This window comes from Gorilla gorilla, chromosome 5, assembly GCF_029281585.2.
Source record: "Gorilla gorilla gorilla isolate KB3781 chromosome 5, NHGRI_mGorGor1-v2.1_pri, whole genome shotgun sequence".
Taxonomy (NCBI): domain Eukaryota; kingdom Metazoa; phylum Chordata; class Mammalia; order Primates; family Hominidae; genus Gorilla; species Gorilla gorilla.
Window position 1 is genome coordinate 166,184,579 of NC_073229.2, and position 20,749 is coordinate 166,205,327.

At 36.1% G+C, this 20,749-nt stretch overlaps 1 long non-coding RNA gene across 1 annotated transcript in view; it reads right to left on the reverse strand.

Annotated features, from left to right (window-relative positions):
* The window catches only part of LOC109027252 (uncharacterized), a 220,224-nt gene extending 207,721 nt beyond the window's left edge, over positions 1-12,503 (reverse strand). Inside the window, exon 1 of the long non-coding RNA XR_010134377.1 lies at positions 12,403-12,503. This is a non-coding gene — a long non-coding RNA (uncharacterized lncRNA). The remainder of the gene's footprint in view (positions 1-12,402) is intronic.
* Between the last annotated feature and the right edge of the window lie 8,246 nt (positions 12,504-20,749).

Sequence of the window (20,749 nt, forward strand, 5' to 3'; positions counted from 1 at the left end):
ATTCTCCAGAAATCTATGCCTCAGTCCTCCTCTCTTGTCTCAGTAAAGCATGCCCTCATCCTTCATTAGACAATTTTAAAATGATTTCACCTTACTTTCCAAATGTATCCTACACCTATTTTGAATCTAATAGTCTTAAATAGTTTAGCAAGAGGCATTTGGTATGTGGGTGCATACTTCTGCAATATTTATAAGAAAATGTTCAGTTTTATTCCCACTAACTTTAGAGCCAAGCAAAGAACATTTATTTCTTTATTAGAAAATTCTGAAACGTGGGGATATAGTTTGGATATTTGTCCCTGCCTAAATCTCATGTTGAAGTGCAGTACCCGGTGTTAGAGGTAGGGCCTGGTGGAAGGTGTTTGGATCTAGGAGCAGACCCTTCATGAATGGCTTGGGCTATCCCCTTGGTGATGAGAAAGCTCTCACTCCGAATTCACAGGAGATCTAGTCATTTAAAAGTCTGTGGCACCTCGCCCACTTCTGCTCAGTCTCCCTCATTTGCTCCTACTTTCATCATGTGAGATGCCTGCTCCTCCTTCACTTTCCACCATGATTGAAAGCTTCCTGAGACTTCCCTAAAAGTCTAGCAGATGCCAGCACCATGCTTCCTGTAAAACTTGCAGAACCACGAGCCAATTAAACCTCTTTTCTTTATAAATTTCCCAGTTTTAGGTACTTAATTATACCAATGCAAGAACAGACGAAGGTACCTAGTAAATCATCTTTGGGAATACTCACTAGATTTCCCAAGTTCCCTTGATACAATTTCTCCAACAGGAGGTAATCATTCCCATGAGGAGGCAATACTCACTTCTCTCCATATTGTCACACACTCTATCCCTTGTTTTCTAACCTACTTCTCCTCCTCTCCTTTCACTTCTTTTTTTAAAACAGCAATCTTTTCTGAGTAGAAAAGGAATAGTCCTTAATTGCAAAAAAGATATACTAGAAAATATAAGGAAAAATTTAAAAAGAAGAAAATTACTGAAATTTTAACCACTCACCATATTTCTGATGCATTTCTCTGTTACTTTGCAACTTGTTTTACAATAAGAAATCACACATAAAATTTGCACTTAAAGTGATTAGAAAATGACCACCATTTTCTAACTATAATAAAAATACTGTTTTACATAACTATAGATTTTGTAGTATTTCATTGTGCAGACACACCACAGTTAAGTTTGAAACAGTTAAGTAGTTGCTAGTATTTTGTCATTATAAAACATGCATTGTAAGTTGTTATTCTGTAAATGTTTATCTATGTTCTTTGGAGTGTTCCTTAACGCATATATCCAGAAACACAAATTCTGAGTCAAAGCATGTGAACCTAGGCTCTGGGTCATATGTTCACACATTATAGTTTCCAAAAATTCATGTTTTACATCTTTAGTAATTTGCTAAAAATAGTATACTAGAGTTATGATTTATATACTAATTATTAGTAAGCATAATCTCTTTCAAATTTGATTAAACATTTGCCTTTCTGGTTTTGTGAATAGTTTCAGTGCCTTGTCCAGTTATCTGTGGCTTACTTTAAAGTATTTCCCCCTCTATAAAGTGGTTTAATGTCCTTTTTATTAAGAAAACCAACAATCTTTCACATTTTATTTTAAATACATTCCTGTGTTTTTTCTTTTAATTCCATTTTGGGGTTTTTAAATTTGTTTGTTTCTGGGGTTTTTGGAGGTTTGTTTGTTTCTGGGTGTTTGTTTGTTTGTTTTTGTTTTGTTTTGTTTTTACTTTAGTGTCTTGAAGGTGTTTACAAACAGTAAGCTAGAGTGGTTATTTTTAGCTGTTTGGTTTTATTCCAATTCATAAAGCTTGTCTCCACTCACAAGTTAGATAAATACCTATCTATATTTTCTGCTGTTTTAAAGTTTTGTTTTCTATGTTTGGCTTTTTCATCCTTTTATAATCTATTTTGATATAATGGAGTGAAGTGAAATCAAAATGGATTTTTAAAACTATCTCATCAACACTCTCAGGAATACATTTTGAAAGATCTATCTCTTTCACCTGATTCACGAGGATTTATTTATCATGCATTTTGTTATAGAGTCTGGTTCCATGACAGCTATTCTACCCTATTGATCTGCCAGTCTATTTTTCACCACTAAGTACAACAGTTTAATCATTTAAATTACACAGTTAATTATTCTAGTTTTATATAATATTTTATTATCTTCTAGGACTAGACCCTATATATTCTTCCCTTCAAAATTTTCAAAATGTTTTACACTTGCTTCTTTGTTCAGATAACAATGAAGTCTATTTTTATTGTAGTTTTGTATAGTGATTGAGAAAATCTACTCTAAATCCAATTTGCATAGGTTCATATATCCCAGCTTCATTAAACACTAGCTTTATAACAAGTTCACATGCCTAGGTTCACACGCTTTGACTCAGAATTTGTGTTTCTGGATATATGCGTTAAGGAACACTCCAAAGAACATAGATAAACATTTACAGAATAACAATTTACAATGCATGTTTTATAATGACAAAATGCCAGCAACTACTTAACTGTTTCAAACTTAACTATGGTGTGTCTACACAAGTTATGTGAACCCTCTTTGCCTCAGTTTTGCTTCTGTAACTTGAGTATAATAATATACATACCACATATAGCTGCTGTGATGATAGAGTGAATTATTAAATACATGTAAGGCACTTAGAATAGTACCTGGCAACATAATATAGAATATTATGTAGAGATATTTTCTATTACTATTTAGTGACAACCACTTTGCTAAGTTTTATATGCATCCTATCACTGAATCTATGTTTGATCCCAGTTCTCAGGACTCTCCCCCTATGACTTAGTGATCTTCTGAAAACTAATCAAGTTACAATAATTTCATATTTTTTCATGAGCAAGGAGTTCCACAGGGGAAAATCCTGAGATTCATTTTTCCATTTGTTTCAATTATTTTTATAGGCTACTGATTCTCTTGACTTTCCAACCAACAGAATGGAAAGAAGAAAAAAACAAATGCTAGTGTAAACATGCTTGTTAACATCATTCCTAGCTTATTTTTATTGAAACATTGCATTATTATGTGTCTTTTGTTGTGGTTTTATTCAGTCTATAAAATAGAATTGTAGAAATGACTTTGCACTTTCTAGTTTGTCTCAAATAGACACCCAGATATAAATGATATTCTCTTAGTTGGTCCTTTGTGATACAGTCCGGGCTCTCACTTGTTAAGATACAGAAGATTTACCAAGAGGGCAGGTTAAAATTCTGACTCAGTAGGTCTGCACATTTAATAAGCCCCCTTCCCGAGGTGAGAGAAAACAAGTGATCCCAAAGGAGGGTCACAAAGGGCACCATCTGGCACTGCCTATAACCATGGCTGCTTCCTTATTAAAAAACAAAGAGGACAGACTTCTCAGATTAAGAGAGATGTTATCAGATTACAGTGTGAAACAGAATGAGTCAGGGATGGAAAGAAAATACAGACACAGCTACATATGCTACTGGTGCTCCAGTAACAGCTGCTTAAAATCAACAGCTGCGTTGTCAAGCAGGGTCTGAAGATACTTCTTCTCCATGATGCAGAATCCCTACTGCAGAGATACAGTCTACTTCCTTAATGCCATCTCTTCTCTGGTGTCCACTTATACACACACACACACACACACACACACACACACACACACACACCCGCACAGGCTCAAGAGACAGTGGCCTGCTAAAAGGCCATATAAAACCTCAGTCTCCACTTTACTGTGGGCTCTCAATAGATTCTCTATTTGAGTCAAGCCCTTCCCTAATCACCCCAGAACTCTGGATTGTACCTTCCATGCTTTTCCTTCCCATGGCTGACTCTTCATTGAGCTATAGTCATTTCAAGAGGAAGAGAGGAAAATCATTAGATCTTTCTACATTTCAATGTATGAGAACAATCTCTTTCAAAAATATATCCAGGATTATATAGTCAATGATTCCACACTAATTGAGATTTTACCTCTGGAAATGTCATCACCAATATGTTATTAAATATGAATTAAACTGTGCAGTTTTCCAGTGGGTCAGCATAAATGTCTTCTCTTGCATACACGATATTTCCTTTCTCTCTCCAGTCTCTTCTCCTACCATCAGCACTATGTTGTAATGAATTCCACATATCAGTGAGAGCCACGGTATTTTGAGAACCAGTCTAGGGCTTAATGTTTCAGAAAGTTCAGAAATAGTGCAACATTTGAGTAAGAATTATGAGTGAAATGGGTTCTCAGAGAAGTATATCAATCATGTTTAACTTGCAAGTTAATATTTCCATAGTCTGACATGTTTCAAGTGTATGATAAGCTTGTATAGGGAGAAAATGAGGCTGGGGATTTTCCCAAAAATTGGTTATCACTCATTGAAATTTTTTAATGGTTTAATATTTGCTTAGAGTTTTACAGTGCATTCATTGTGTTCTGTTAAAAATATTCATTAATAAATGATGCTTAAGGATAGTAGGTTTTAACACAGTCAGTTTTCTGGGCAGTGATAAAATAGTCTTAGGTAATAGAACTCATCATTTTCAACTCACTGAAAGCTAATGGTTTTAGTAAATGAGTTATAAGTTTCACTGACCAATTTGCTTCATTTAAGGAAGAATCTAAGTAATAGCACAAAGACCTGTGAAGCAAAACTTCAAAGAAATACAGAATGGGTACAAAGGATTACATGAAAAGACAATGAACTAATACTCAAGCACAAAAAGTGGGATTCAATGAACACTAAAACTCTTAGGTGTGAAAACAATTAGCTCCAAACAGAATGAAGCAGAAACAGACTCCCTCTTTCTAAGGCCATTTTAAAAACACTCGTGTGATATTAACTACCCTTGCAAATTCCACCAACTCAGGTAAACAGTTAGGAACCAGCAACTGACAACATTTATACATTTCTGGAGCACCATTTAGGGAATATAAATGGAGCCTAATACGACATTTTAATATCTTGTAAACTATTATTATATGCAGGAATCTTCCCTTTGATGCTTGCCATAGTCTAGTCATTTATATACACAATAATAATTTACTTTTAGTGACTACGGCTTTCCTCATCCTCATCTTCATTCCATAGACTGATTTCATGTCAATGAATACCATGGGGCTGTAAGGTCACTATCCTAGAGTTCCAGGAGAACTTCAGAGCTGAAACAGAAAGTCGCTAGCATGTTGTGACAAGTTCAACTTCCAGCTGGTTGAGGTACAGTGGGAGGAATCTTGGACTTTGCACTCAGAACTTTTGAGTTCAAATCCAGGTTCTTCTGATTTCTACGTGTGCAATCTTGAGCAAATCACAACACTCTCCTACCCTGTTTCCTCACTATGAGGTAATGATGGTAATTCGTATCCTGTAGAATTAAATATGACATTATATGCAAAATATTTGTGCTTGTCTAGCACTTGACATATAGCAAGTACTCATAATTGTGGCCTAAATCTAAATGTTGCAGAGATTCCAGAACTTTCACTTAATTTCTACTCTCAATCAAACCTAAGAATTCGTATAGACACAAACAGAGAGCACCACTCTTCCACTGCATACACAGCTTTAGTAAATGTTCTATTCGTTACACATTGGGGGTCCACAAAGACCTGGCATGTATTTGATGTGCAGGCCACTTATTGCTAGGAGAAGTAATTTCATAAATGTTACTGATTTGAATAACAATAATAACAAGCACAATGTGCAAGGCACTGTTCTAAATGTATTACCTGCATTAATTTATTTAACCCACACAGTAAGTTCACAAAAGAAAAGAATTAATTTATTTTCTGTGTCTAAAGGCACAAGCAACAAAAAGAATAGAATCCTTTATCTCATAAAAATGCTTCTACAATAATGAGAAGCCTGATTCTGTGCAGCTGTTCTTTTTGCATCCCCTTCAGCTCCAGTTTGTTTTAAGAATACGGGAATCACTCCAAATCCAGGATTCAGAGTTCCATAGAAATGGTCCAGGTGGCCAGCTGTTTAAAAGAGGTGCATACAGCTAGAACTATAAGCTTCTCAGCTAAGGAAGAGGAAACGTCAACCTAATTTAATCACAATATCATTAATCAAAACAACTTTTCCATAAATCATTGGAAATTATAAACGAAAAAAGAAAATTTCCTTCCTTTCACTTTTTACTCTTTCTTGATTTTATATATACTGCTAATACAGGACTTATTTTTTACATTGATGACTGGAATAGTATTTTCTTGAATTCTGCCAGATGGTTGAAAATATTAAGAAGATCTCAGTCTAAGATATCAGAGAAAGAGACAGAACAAAGACAGGCTCATGTTGAGAGCATTTAGTGGCATTCAGCGATATTTTCACCCTCTAAGTAACTGTGATTCTTATTATTCTTTCTTCCCCACTAAACTTTCAGCTCTTATATAAAAGTTTCCTGAGACTCAAAATTTTTTGTTTTAAGTATAAAGTTTTAAAAAATATTATTAAATAATATTCCAGCAAGCAGCAGCATTTTCTGTATTTGTACATTTTGAAACATAATGAAACAAGAACTTCATAACAGAAATAAGACATTAACCAAAACATACAATGATTTCATAGATCAACAAATTTGGAAAGGCTTATATATTAAGTATTCCAATATGATAACAAGACAATGCTTCTTTCTCATAATATTCCTTGTTTCTTCATATCAAAATTTTAAGTGCATGGTTATTCTACTTCTGAAAGTGCGAGTTTCATTTTTTGTTTTCTTTTTAATTGTGATAACTTAATACAAATTCAATAACTCTGTAACTATATTGCCACTGCCTACATTTCCACATAAATTGGATTCTCTTTCATTACATAATTAATTTTTAGAAGGGAAATTGTGTTTCCACATCTCGAAGTTTATCCATTATTGCTAAGAATATTTTGCATCCATCAAGTTTTAAATCATTTTAGTTAAATATTATTTTAGTTTGGAATGAAGCAATTCTTAGTTGTTTAAGTTATTCTGCATTATATATTAATACAGTTACAATTTGAAATATATAATCAAGAGTTTAAAGGTTATGCTAAATAAGATAAAACTGAGTCACATTCTACTTTGCTACATTTGGACATGCAATTGTCTTTAAAGCCCTGAATTATAGAAAATGATTAAGATTACCCTGATTTAAAAATGGATAATACTGAAGCATAAAGGAAAAATGTTTAGGCAGAGGAAGATGGGGTGGGGTAGTGGCACTAACTACTGGGCTCTGCAAAGGTCCAGTGACAAGAGAGCTTGGGGAAAGAAAACATGATCCCAAATAGAGGGACTGAAAGTATTTCTGGATTACCAAAGAAAAGAGTTCAAGTTTCAGAGAAATAAATGAAAGATTAGGGGAGAGGTAAACAAAAGCAGACTTTTAGACACTCTGTAACCATTCAAGGACATTGAACTTCATCCCAAATCAGTGGTTCTCAAGCTTGAGTGTGCATCGAAATCAACTGAAAGGCCTGTTAAGGCAGTGTGGGTACCCGCCTCCAGAGTTCCTGATACAGTAGGCTTTGGGTGGGGGCAGAGTATCTGCAGGTTTAATTGATTCCCAGGAAATGTTGATGCTATTGATTCAAAGACACGCACTTTGAGAACCTATTCTAAGAGAAACCTCTGAAGAACTTTCAAGAGGGGAGAGACTTGCTCTTTGGAAAACTCACTTTTGCTATGGAGTAGAAAATAGATTCAGGAAGAGGAAATGTGGAGGATGCCAAGAAGCAGTTGCTATAGTAAAGACAAGACAGCAGAGAAGGAAAAAAGCAGAGTCCAGAACTCTTGACAGGTGAATGTCACAGATTGCTCTCAAGGTTCTGGCTTGAACACCTGAGTGAATGGTTGACATTATCTGCAATAACACTGGCAAAGGGACCACTTCCAGGGAGAGGACAGTGTGGGACATGTAAAGGTTGAGTGCTGGTGGTATTCTAGTAAGGGTTTCATACCTGTTCTCTGTGGGGAGAGGAAAGCCCTGGTTTGTAGACCTTGCTAATTTACATGGGGTAAACACTCCCTCTGTGGCCAATGTGATGTGGCAGAAGACAGAAGAGGTGTGCAGTAACACACCATTATGTAGCATTCCCACCACAAAGATGCAAAGCCAAATTCTGGATAGGAGTGCTGCATAGGAGTTGTGGGTAGACTTAAGAACATAGTAAGTCACAGTTACAATGGTAATTTTCAGTAAATAAGCAAACCACAGGCAAGGGTCTATTTGTGACACCAGATCACAGTCTAAGTGAGACCATGAGTAACCAAGGCGGTAGGAGCATCAGTCTCAAAAGATGTGCAAGGAGAGGTGTGGACAGGGGTAGTCCTCAAAGAAAAGGCAGTCACAATGGATATACAGGAGATCAGTCATCAGATAGCAGGCTCTTAGCAACCCGTTATGGTTCTGGGCCAGGGTTCTTGTCTCCCTAGAAAAGCAGTAACTAGATTTATGCAGTGACTTAGTATTAAGGAATAGAGATATTAGCTCACCTAAAAAAGAGCTATGGTATGAGGCAGGAGCTGAAGTAAGATAAGAAGGGCATTCAATGAATATGGGTTTTAAGAAAAGTCGAAAACCTAGTTGCCCAGACTATTGTCCAAGGGATATCACCAGCAAGGACAAAAATGCCTGGATGGATAACACTGGTATGAATCCAGGCATTGGATCAGGGGTCATGCTTTCTAGGTAAGGCTAAAAGAGGTTTTTAGAGGCTGGGAATCAAGCAGAAAGTAATAATTTTACAGCTCATTTAAACTAGTCCATCTTGATTATCCTGCAGAACATCTCGTCCTCATGTATTATCACTGTTCATGGGCAAACAGTTTTTACTCCTAGGACAGAGAAGAAGTGTGCTTTATTTAAATGCAGTTTTTGTATGTGTTGCTTATGCTCACTGGTTAGTAGATTTCATGTATAACTAAAATATAATAAACCATAGGCACCATCCAGTCCTAAACACAAAGAGAGAGTCTGAGTGCCCTAATGTTTTTGAAACTATTTATTTGAGTAGTCAAAGATCATCAGTCTGCCTTGTAGATGCCAGAGTAAATAAATTCAATGAAATCAATTGCAAATTTATCTGAATTGATAGGAAGGAGGAAGCAAGACAATGTTGTTTTCTATATATTGCACTCTTTTAGACTATTTTGCGTTAAAATCCTGTATACTCAACTAAAAAGCAGAAAAATATATTGGTCTAATTCATGTACTGAAACAAATCATTTTAGTTTCCTATTACTTGGATATTTATTGCACTTACATCAGTACAAATTAATTTAATTTGTTTTAAAGCAATAGGAAATTTCAAAAACCAACTTTATATATTTCCATTAAGAAAAAACTAATAGAAGGAACTGTCTATCCAAAGTAACATAACAGACTCAAGGATTTCAGAAAGCAGCAATAAGCAGAAAAAAAATGTTTTGTTTTCCATAGCACTTATTTTCTTTCTTTCTCTTTCTTTCTTTCTTTGTCTTTCTTTCTTTCTTTTTTAATTTTTAATTTCTGGGGTACATGCGTAGGATGTGCACATTTGTTACATAAGTAAACGTGTGCCACGGTGCTTTGCTGCACCTATCAACCCATCACTTAAGTATTAAGCCCAACATGCATTAGCTATTTTTCCTGATGCTCTCCCTCCCTCCACTGCCCGCTTCCCTGCAGAGGCCCCAGTATGTGTTGTTCCCCTCCCTGTGTCCATGTGTTCTCATTGTTCAGCTCCCACTTTTGAGTGAGAACGTGGTGTTTCATCTTCTGTTCCTGCGTTACTTACCAGCGCTTATTTTCTAGCACGCTTTGTTGTTTTTACCTAATTTTGGAGACCATTTCTTTAAAAAGAAAAAAAAAATCAGTTATTCCGTTTGGTTTCTATAGTAACAAAAACTAATTTCTGGGTTTCCTCATGATCTATGATCATGTTGAAACCAAAGAGCACTCATGGGTCTTGCAAAATTCATAAAGTCCTGAACAAATAGGACTGCCATCTTCTGGCATTTGTCTGAAATGACTGATAATTGTACCAATTCTACATTGTAATCGTAAGATTTTTATCCTCATTTTTTCACCTGCTGTTTTTTAACAAAGCATGACATAGTACATGATCAGACAGTTCTTGGGTGACATCATCAACTTGCAAATAAGCCATTTGTCCCAAAGGGAACATGCAGAAGTGAGGATGTCTTAATATAAATGTTTATTTCAGAAAGTTGGAAGAGAAATACATTGGGTACTGAAAGGATCAAAATCTTTCTGCTTCTTTCAAGGGGTTATTTAATCGTTTTAGAATCAAAATAATTCAAAACATGGGTTGTGCAGTTCAAAGGAGATTTCACCAGTGATTATTATTACAGTGTTTTTCTCTTGTAGGAACGAACAGAAATAGGACTAATGGAAGAGGGCATATAGGATCTGGAGACTTCCTCCCACCCTTTACAGCTGACAGCAGTGAGTTATGAGGTGTTACAGAGTAAAACAGAGTTACCGTAAGAGCTGTCCAAATAACTTATGTCCTTGAATCACAACACCATCTTCAGAAGATAATTCATGTCACAAGTGAATGTTCAGTAATATGGATTTTCTCCAAAACACCATATTTAACAGGCAACATCATTGAGAGGTGAATTTAATGGCAGAGTGAATTATTTAATAGAATTGAACTATACTCTAACATTGAACAAGAGCTGATTAAAATGTATGCATAGTTGATAAAGAAACTTAAATACTGGATGGGAATAGCAAATAATAATCAGAATAAAATTTTAAGATCCAGCCAAATCAAAGATTAAAAAGAGTTAACATTAATATAATTAGAATTTGGATATATTTCAACACTATCTTATTATTACAGACATATTACATTAAATTTTAAATGTATAATGCAGATGTTTATTCTACCAGAATAGTTTATTGTAGCAATATCTATTCTTTACAAAATTAGGCACACAAATAATTACTTGAATAAATGAAAGGTTTTGTGAAAACCTTAATTTATAAATTAAAGGCTATGTATAGCCTGCCCCCAAAAGTGAGCTAGAATCTGCTTAATAATTGATTAACTTAAATAACTATGTAACATTATAATATGCAAAGATAGTAGTAATACATCATTATTGATTCTATTTCAACAATATTACCACTATTTGTCTCAAATCTGAAAAAGACCAAAATGGATCTTTAAAGTCTTCTTCCCAGATTATTGCCTCCACAAGAGGAGAGCTGGAATATTATAATCAGCCATTGATCTTGGCTCTATGATCAGTGTGACATTCTGTCCTAGTATAAATCCCCAACTCTGATCCATTGTTAAGTGTATCTGGTTTGTTTACCCTCCATGTCTAAAGATATTTCTCTGCAATTGGTTATGTTACTATATTTCTCTGTACTCTGTTGATTTCAAGTTTCTCTTTCTCTGAAATTTGAGAATTGGTCAGAGTGCCCTTGCTCTCTTTCCAGCTCAAGTAATTTTCCACCTCACAGATTTTCTCAGTAAAAGAGTTAATTGTACCAGCCATAAATTTTATAGACAAGCAATTATTAAAGTAAAAAATAAGCACCTAGTAAAATTCTATATATCATATTGAATACTCTGTGTGTTCAATTTATTGCTAAATTATCCTTTGCATTCACCATCTTCTTTCAGTTCTCACTCCAATACCCTAGTTCAGGTTCTCCCAGCTATCATCTGTATTGTTCCAGGCAATAATCTCTAACTTGTTTTCCTCACAACTTCTTCCTTCTACAAACCACTGTACATGCTACTTTCATAGTAGTCACCTAAAGAAACAACTCTTATTAAGTCAACAATTGTTCTTAACTTGCAGCACAGAACCTTGTCTTAGTGTCCCTTTCAAAGCACGCATTCTGCCACCAACTTGCCTTCTAAGTCTTATTTCCTCAGTTCCATTTGGGAAGTCTATGCTCCAGCCGAAACGGACTCATCACCATTCCCAAGGCTTAACAATTATATATCTCCCATATCTCCACTTACTAAATTCTAACTATCCTTCAAGGCCCTACTTAAATACAACCAGCTCTTCATGCCTCTTCTGATCACTCAGCATCAGGGAACACTCAATCCCTGCCCTCTCATTATTTATATATTTCTTGAGATTTCTAATGCATTTCTCAAAATATTATAACTCTCTGTTTAATTCGAGTCAGCTACCTAATTTATTTTATTTACCCTTTCATTCACAAATTCTATAAACACTTGAGCAGCTACTAAATCTCGGTCCACATATCAGGCACTGGTGATAGAGCTATGCACATACTAGAACAGATTTGTGCCCACATGGAACTCACATTGCAGAGGAAAACAGACCATAGACAAGGTAATAGATAAATAAACAAAAAGCCTGGATACTGAGACAAGTTTTATAAAGGAAATAAACTTGGTTATATAAATGTGAAAGTTTCTTTTACCTTGGGCAGAAGAGATGATTCATCTGAGGCTTGGAAAATGAGGATTTAAAGTGGAGGATGGCTCTGGATTAGCGGCCGTCAGAAAGTAAAAGTGATTGTATGATTGGATGGACCCAGAGTGGGAGGTGGAGCAAGATGGTGGAATAAAAAGCTCCACCCTTCCCTCTACAAGGACGCCAAGTTAACAATTATCTACACAGAAAAAAACACCTTTATAAGAACCAAAAATCAGGTGAACACTTATAGTACCTGGTTTTAACTTCATATCACTGAAAAAATGCACTGAAGAGATAGAAAAAAACAGTCCTGAGTCACGAACACCACCTCTCCCCCACCCTCGTCAGTGATGGCATGATGCAGAGGGCCTCTCCGGGTGCTGCAGGAGGGAGAACACAAGAATTATGAATCACTGAACTCAGTGCTGTTCTGTCAGAGCAGAAAGGAAAATCAGACCAAACTCAGCTGATGCGAGCCCACGGAGGGAGCATTTAAATCAGTCCTAGCCAGGGTGAATTGCCGATCCCAGTGGTCCGAACTCGAGTGCTCACAAATGTCACCACTCAGGGCAAAAAGGCTTTTGGTCTCTAAGTAAACTTGAAAGGTAGTCTAGATTATATGGACTGGAACTCTGAACTAAGCCCAGAGACAGTGAACTGGGAAGGCAAGAAATGTACTGAGACACCAGCTGGGAAGGCTAAGGGAGTGCTGGCATGAACCCTCCCCTAGCCCCAGGCTGCACAGTTAATTACTCCAGAAAAGACCTCTTCCCTCCACTTGAGGAGAGGAGAGGAAAGAGTGAGGAGGACTTTGTTTTGGATACCAGCTCAGCCACACCAGGATAGGGCAAGAGTCAGAGTCATAAGGCCCTTTTGCAGGCCGTAGGTCCCAGATGACATTTTAGACACACCCTGGGCCAGAAAGGAATCCACTGCCTTAAAGGAAAGGACCCAGTCCTTCCAGCATTCATCACCTGCTAACTGAAGAGCCCTTGGTCCCCGAATGCCAACAGTGATACCCAGGTACTGCATCAAGGGCATAAGTGAGCCTCTGAGACTTGCTGGCTTTAGGTGACACTCAGCACATTGCCAGCTATGGCGGCTACAGGGCAAAGCTCCTTCTGCTTGAGAAAAGCAGAGGGAAAGTAAAGGAGATTAGTCTTGCACCTTAGGTACCAACAACGCCACTGGGGTATAGAGCACCAAGTGGGCTCCTGGGGTCCCTGATTCCAGAACATGACATTGGATGGCATTTCTGGACTCCCTGGGCCAGAGAGAGGAGCTGCCTTGAAGGATGAGTCCCAGGCCGGGCAGCATTCACAACAAGCTGACTTAAAAGACCTTGGTCCTTAAGAGAACATTTGTGGTGGTCTGGCAGTACTCTCAAGGCCAGGACTGGTAGCAGCCTTGGGTAAGTCTCCTCTGCATTTGAAAGGGGAGGGAAGAGGGAAGGACTGCATCTTATGGTTTCAGTACCATCTCAGCCACAAGATAATAGAATACCAGGTACACTTGTAAGGTTTTTAACTCTAGTACCAGACTCCCGAGTGGCACTTCTGAACCCACCCAGGGCCTAGGGAATCATGCCACCCAGAAGGGAAGGACACACACCTGGTTGGCTTTGCCACCTGCTGATTGTAGAGCCCAGGGCTTTGAGTAAACATGGGCATTAACCAGGGAGTGGTTACAGCAGGCATTGGGTGAGACGCAGCAGTGTTCTGGCTTCAGTCTATCCCAGTGCAGTTGTAGTGGTGGTGGTCACAGGGGTATATGTGTCACTCAACCTCCATCTTTAGAGGCTCAGAACAGAGACAGATATTTTGTATGTTTGGGAGAAAATAAGAGATGAGAACAAAAGTCTCTGCCTGGTAATTCAGAGAATTCTTCTGGATCTTGCCCAAGACCGTCAAGGTGGTACCTCTAGGAGTCTGCAAGAACCAAAGCATTACAGTGTTTGCAGTACCACCTAAACCAGAAAAAACTTAGATCATAATACCCAAGTGCTTTCAAATATTTGGAAGACCTTCCCATAAAGGACAGCTACAAATAAGCCCAGATAGTGAGTACGACAATAAATACCTAACTCTTCAATGCCCAGACACTAAAGAACATCTACTAGCATCAACACCATCAAGCAAAACATGACCTCAACAAATGAACTAAATAAGGCACCAGGGATCAATCTTGGAGAAACAGAATTATGTGCCCTTTCAGACAGAAAATTCAAAATAGCTGTGTTGAGGAAATGCAAAGAAATTCAAGATAACACAGAGAAGGAATTCAGAATGCTATTGAATAATACGTTTAAGAAAAACAGGTTGAAATAATTAAAAAGAATTGAGCAGAAATTCTGGAGCTGAAAAATGCAATAGGCACACTGAAGAATGCATCAGAGTCCTTTAATAGCAGAATGGATTAAGAAGAAGAGAGAATTGATGAGCTTGAAGACAAGCTATTTCAATATACACAGAAGAGAAAAAAAGCAATGAAGCACACCCACAGGATCTACCAAATAGCATCCACAGGGCAAATCTAAGAGTTATTGGCCTTAAAGAGGAGGTAGAGAAAGAGATAGGGGTAGAGTGTTTATTCAAAGGGATAATAACTGAGAACTTCCCAAACCTAGAAAAAGATATTAATCTGCAAGTACTAGAAGGTTATAGAACACCAAGCAGATTTAACCCAAAGAGATTACCTCAAGGCATTTAATAATCAAATTCCCAAAAGTCAAGGATAAATAAAGGATTATAAAAGCAGCAAGAGAAAAGAAACAAATAACATACAATGAAGCTCTAATACATCTGACAGTAGACTTTTTAGTAGAAACCTTACAGGCCAGGAGATTGGCATGACATATTTAAAGGTTGAAGGAAAATAACTTTTACCCTAAAATAGTATATCTGGCAAAAAATGTCCTTCAAACATGAAAGATAAATAAAGACTTTCCCAAACAAGCGAAAACTGAGGGATTTCATCAATACCAGACCTGTCCAACAGGAAATACTAAAGGAAATACTTCAATCAGAAAGAAAATGGCATTAATGAGTAATAAAGAATCACCTAAAAGTACAAAACTTACTGGTAATAGTAAGTACACAGAAAAACAGAATATTATAACACTGCAACTGTGGTACGTAAACTACCCTTTTCCTAAGTAGAAAGACTAAATGATGAACCAATCAGAAATGACAACTACAACTTTTCAAGATGCAGTCAGTGCAATAATATATAAGCAAAAACATCAAAAAAGTTAAAAAACAGATGAAGTTGAGGTGGGTTTTTATTAGTTTTCATTTGGTTTATTTGTGCAAATAGTGTTAAATTGTTATCAGGTTAAAATAATGGATCACAAGATAGTATTTGCAAGCCGCATGGTAACCTCAAACCAATAAACATACAATGGATACACAAAAAACAAAAAAAGCAAGAAACTAAGTTATATCACCAGAGAAAATCATCTTTACTAGAGGCAGACAGGAATAAAAGAAAGAACAGAAGGCCACAAAACAACCAGAAAACAAACAATAAAATGGCAGGAGTAAGTCCTTACTTATCAATAGTAACATTAAATGTAAATGGAATAAACTCTCCAATCAAAAGAGATAGAGTGGCTGAATAGATGAAAAAAACAAGACCCATTGATCTGTTGCCTACAAGAAACACACTTCACATATAAAGACATAGATAGACTGAAAATAAAGGGATAGAAAAAGATATTTCATGCCAATGGAAACCATAAAAGAGTAGGAGTCACTATACTTATATCAGACAAAATAGATCTCAATACAAAAACTATAAAAAGAGGCAATGATGGTCACTATATAATGATAAAGAGGTCAATTCAGCAAGAGGATATAGCAATTTTCAATACCTATGCACCCAACACTGGAGCATCAGTAAAGGAAATATTATTAGAGCTAAAGAGAGTGATAGGCCCTGATATAATAACAGCTAGAGACTTCAACAGACTTTAAGCATTGGACAGATCATCCAGAAAGAAAATCAAAAAGAAAAAACATCAGACTTAATCTGCACTATAGACCAAATAAATCTAATGGATATTTACAGAACATTTATCCAAGAGCTGCAGAATACATAGTCTTTTCCTCAGCACATGGATCATTCTCAAGGATAGACCATATGTTATGTCACAAAACAAGTCTTAAAACACTCAAAAAATTGAAATAATATCAGATATCTTCTCTGACCACAATGGAATAAAACCAGAAATTAATAACAAGAGGAATTTTGGAAACTACAAATACAAGAAAATTAAACAATATGCTTCTGATGACTAGTCAGTCAATGAAGAAATTAAAAAGGAAATTAAAAATTTTCTTGAAACAACTGATAATGGAAACAATTGAGAAATGTCTAGATACATACAAGATTGAACCAGGAAGAAATCCAAAACCTAAACACACCAATAACAAGTAACAAGATCAAAGCCTCCCGGTAAAGAAAAGCCATCATGATGGCTTTACTACTGAATTTTACCAAACATTTAAAGAAGAATTAATACCAATACTACTCAACACATTCTGGAGGGAATACTTCCAAATTCATTCTACGAGGCCAGTATTACTCTGATACCAAAGCCAGAAAAAGGCACATCAAATAAGAAAACTACAAGCCAATATCTCTGATGAATATTGATGCAGAAATCCTCAAAAAATACCAGCAAATCAAATTCAACAATACAATGGAAAGATCATTCATCATGACCAAGTGGGATTTATTCCTGGGATGCAAGGATGGTTCAATATATGCAAATCAATCAATGTAATACATCATATCAACCAAATGAAGGGTAAAAACCATATGATCTTTCAATAGATGCTGAAAAAGCAGTTAATGAAATTCAACATCGCTTCATGATAAAAATCCTCAAAAAACTGGGAATAGAAGGAACATAATAAAAACCATGTATGACAGACCCAGAGCTAGTGTCACATTGAATGGGGAAAAACTGAAAGCCTTCCCTCTAAAATCTGGAACATGACAGGGATGCCCACTTTCACCACTGTTATTCAACATAGTACTGGAAGTCTTAGCTACAGCAGCCAGACAAGAGAAAGAAATAAAGGGACTTCAAAGGGAAGGAAAGAAGTAAAATTATCTTTGTTTACTTATGATAAGATCTTATATTTGGAAAAACCTAAAAACTATCTAAAAACTATTAGAACTGATAAATAAATTTAGGAAATTTGCAGGATACAAAATCAACATACAGAAATCAGTACCATTTTTATATGCCAACAGTAAGCAATCTGAAGAAGAAATCAAAGCAATCTCATTTACAGTAGTCATACATGAAACTGAATACTTAGGAATTAACTTAACCAAAAAAGAGAAAAACCTCTATAATGGAAATTTGAAAACATTGATGAAAGAAATTGAAATGGACAACAAAAAATGGAAAAATATTCCATGTTTATGGTTTGGAAAAATCAATACTGTTAAAATGTCCACACTCCCCAAAGCAATCTACAGATTCAAAGCAATCCCTATCTAAATACCAATGACATTATTCACAGAAATAGAGAACAATTCTAAAATTTACATTTACCCACAAAAGACCAAGAATAGCCAAAGCTATCTTGAGCAAAAAGCACAAAACTGAGGAATCATATTACCTGACTTCAGATTATACTATAGAGCTATAGTAACCAAAACAGTATGATATTGGCATAAAAACAGACACATAGACCAAGAGAACAGAATAGAGTACCCACAAACAAATCTGCACACCTATGAACTCATTTTCTGCACACCTATGAATTCACACACCTGTGAACTCATTTTCAACAAAAGTGCCAAGAACATACATTGGGATAAAGACCATCTCTTCAATAAATGGTGCTGGGAAAAACTGGATATTCAAATGCAAATGAATGAAACTAGACCCCTATCTGTCACTATATACAAAAGTCAAATAAAAATGGATTAAAGACTTAAATCTAAGGCCTCAGAATATAAAACTACTATCCAAAAACATTGGGGAAAATCTCTAGGACATTGTTCTGGGCAAAACATTTTTGAGTAATATCTCATAAGCACAGGCAACCAAAGAAAAAATGGACAAATGGGATCACATCAAGTTAAAAAAACTTCAGCACTGCAAAGGAAACAATCAGCAAAGTGAAGAGACAACCCACAGAATGGGAGAAAATATTTGCTTATTTCAAACTACGCATCTGGCAAGAGACTAATGACCAAAATATATAAGGAACTCAAACAACTCCAAAGGAAAAAAAATCAAATAATCTGATCAAAAAATGCACAAATGATTTAGATAGACATTTCTCGAAAGAAGACATCCAGATGGCAAATAGGTATATGAAAAGGTACTCAACATCATTGATTATCAGAGAAATGTAAATCAAAACTACAGTGAGATATCATTTCATGACAGTTAAAATGGCTTATATCCAAAAGGCAGGCAATACCAAATGAACAGATGCTGGCAACGATGTGAAGAGAAAGGACCCCTCACACACTATTGACGAAAATGTAAATTAGCACAACCACTATGGAGAACAGTTTGGAGGTTCCTCAAAAACTAAAAATAGAGCTACCATATGATCCAGCAAACCTACTGCTGGGTATATACCCAAAAATAAACACATCAGTATATTGAAGAGATATATGCACTCCTGTGTTTGTTGCAGCACTCTTTACAATAGCTAAGATTTGGAAGCAACCTAAATGTCCATCAACAGATGAATGGATAAAGAAAATATAGTACATATACACAGTGAAGTACTATTCAGCCATAAGAAAAGAATGAGATCCTGTCATTTGCAACAACTTGTTTGGAACTAGACATCATTATGTTACATGAAATAAGCCAGGGACAGAAAGACAAACATTGCATGTTCTCACTTATTTCTGGGATCTAAAAATCAGAACAATTGAACTCATGGACATAGAGAGTAGAAGGATGGTTACCGGAGGCTGGGAAGGGTAGCAGGGTGTGGTGGGGGAGGGGGAGGGATAGTTAATGTATACAAAAAAGAGTTAGAATGAATAAGACCTGCTATTTGATAGTGCAACATGGTAACTATAGTCAATAATAACTTAATTGTACATTTTTTTAAGAGTGTATTTAGGTTTTTTGTAACTCAAAGGATAAATGCCTGAGGAGATGGATATACCCCATTCTCCATGATGTGCTCATTTCACACTGAATGCCTGTATCAAAACATTTCATGTATCCCATAAATATATATACCTACTATGTACCCACAAAAATTAAAAATCAAAAAAATTAATTAAAAAAATAAACTAGAACCAGACAAACACTGTAATTGGTAAAGAAGAAGCAGCTACTCATTTTAGCCCGGATAGAGGGCTTTGGAGTAATTTCTGTGGCTTAGACAATGGGCATGCTTTGTGTTCAGATATGACTACACCATGGTATTGTTTTCTCTCTATTCAACACAGTCACAGCACTGCCTTGTCTGATGTTAATGTTCTGCCAAATTGTTTATGTTCAACAGAAGAACACTGAGGTCTAGCTAAGGGCACCTCCTGGATGTCAGGCAATATTTTTGTCTTTCTCACAGGTTATTCTATATAGTTGCAGTGGATGTCCATGGCTTAGGTAGTCAGTTTGAATATACACAATAAGTTTTCCCCCACACCTCTGTTAGGACAACAGCGGCTGCTCCCTTAGAGGTAGGTATACGCACCAAGCCTTAGACATAATGCTTAATCGCTACTGCATAATTGACACCCAAGAAGGACTTATCAGAGCCCTTCTCAGAGACTATGTCTGGGTGTGAAAATATCTCTCATTCCTCTGGTGTTTTTAACCTAAGGCTGCCTGAGATTGTGTGAACTGACACTTGAAAAAAGGATAGAAGTACATTTTTCTTAAAAGAAACAGAGATAAGAAATTAATACTAAGTTCAGAAGTCATCTATAGGCTTGGATACAGCTTTTCCTAAAGTCCTAACCCACCCTTAGATTTCCCAATCATATGAGACAACATGATTTATGAGTAAATTCTTTATAAAATTGCATTGTAATTAAATTTCTGTCATTTGTAGTCAAACACATCTAGAATAATGTATAAATACTGCATACATAAGTAAAAGTTCCCCATTCAAGAACTGAAGGTTAACTATTAACACTAGTATGTAATCCATCAACAAGTCCTGGCATGTATACTCCCGTTTATATCTTATATTTGGCCACTTCTCCCTGCATAGCTCCCACGCAGATAAAAGACATTAATGATACATCATTTTCATGTGAAATAGCAGTAGGTTCCTTACTTCTCTATTTCTTTCTACTCTATTCTCCACACTGCAGTCAAAATAATCTTTAATAAGTATAAATAATAA